The sequence below is a fragment of the Callorhinus ursinus genome, unplaced genomic scaffold, assembly GCF_003265705.2.
Source record: "Callorhinus ursinus isolate GAN/ISIS: 27379988/994484 unplaced genomic scaffold, GSC_fseal_2.0 scaffold11, whole genome shotgun sequence".
Lineage (NCBI taxonomy): Eukaryota > Metazoa > Chordata > Mammalia > Carnivora > Otariidae > Callorhinus > Callorhinus ursinus.
Genome location: NW_027397073.1, coordinates 38,522,748 through 38,524,347, shown reverse-complemented (window position 1 = coordinate 38,524,347; position 1,600 = coordinate 38,522,748).

Below are 1,600 nucleotides of genomic sequence, written 5' to 3'. Positions count from 1 at the left end.
GATAATTTTTAGATATTTCCTTAAACTGATGCATAGTTTTTTTATTATATTGAATTAATAAAGTAAATATTTTTAAAGAATTAATATAATCAGCTCTTTAGGATTGTGAACTGTCTCTGCTTAATTTTAGGAAATCAAACATTTTTATTACTTTAGTCATTTGACACTATTCTCAACGGAATCACCTTACTAGTGTTGTTCTCATTCTTAGGCATATGTCTTTTCTTTAGATGTAGATGTTCATTTCTAGTTAGGTATATATATATATATATATATATATACACACACACACACACTTTACTGACTTGGGTTCTGTTCCTAAAACTGATTTGGCAAGGGATCTTGCATGAAATGTAATGTTTTTAAGTTTCATTTCCTCATTTGTGCAGTAGACATAAAAATCTATGTTTGAGTGTCTTGTTTTGAAAGGGTCAAATGAGATAATGTATATGAAAAAACTCCAAGTACTATTTACATACCATTATTATTACATTTAGGAAATAACCTTACATAAATAATCCAGTATGAGCGTCCTTTTTGTTTTTTAGATACTCAAATACACACATAATTAATGTGTGGGTCATAAAGCCACTTTTTTCTTTGCTTAACAATAACTTTCTTAACCTAAACAATTAACCAGCGATCTAAGAAGGTGGAAAGGTTACAATAAACTTTCAAGTCTTAACATATCATTTTGTAGTTCGCTAACAAGGTTAACAATCCCACTTTTCATGCATTCCAAGCCCGGCAATTATAAATAATTTTCAAAACACGCAAGTGCTAGCTGTGCACTTAGTTATTTACAGATGCATCACGTTTTACGCTATGGAATGATGACCGTACGGTATTTAAAAATAGTGCTAAGGCACAGCATGGCACTGATCTACGCCACGGCCACAACTCTTTGGTCTTGCATTGTTTAAGATGATGTAGGTGGCTCAATGTTGTGTCAAGTTGCACGTTCAGTATTAGTTCTGTAAGAGGCTGGTTTTGTACCCTTTCAGCAAGGCTCTGGGAATCCACCCAGCCAAGCAGAAAAGGGTTAAAGGAGTCCAGCAGAGGGAAGTAGTGCGGAGTGAGTTTGAGTGTGTGTGTGTGTGTGTGTGTGTGTGTGTGTGTGTGTGTGTGAGAGAGAGAGAGAGAGAGAGAGAGAGAGTGTGTGTGTGTGTGTGTGAGGGTGAGCGCACAGGACAGAAGCATCGAGTTGCGGAGCGGACTCGTACACAAGTTCCAAAGGCCACAGCGTCCGCGGTTTTCGGCCCTAGCGGGCCCCGGGAACACGGCCTGCGCCCAGCGGGTAGCGCCCCGTGGATTTGGGGGGCTGGGTTGGAAGGAGAGGGGTCTGGCGAGGGTTTCAGGGCGTGGCTGGAGTGGGGGGCGCGCGGCGAGTGTGCGCGGGTGTGCGCGCGCGAGAGGGCGAGTGTGAGCGCGGCGAGTGTGAGCGCGGCGAGTGTGCGGCCGCGTCGCCATTCCCCGTGACGTCAGAGTGTATTGTTGTGAGCGGGGCCGAGCGGAGCATCCCTGGAGCTGTCACCGCGGCGGCCGCGGCGGCGGCGCAGCGCGAGCCCCGCACGAGCGAGCCTGGCCGGCGCCGCCCCCG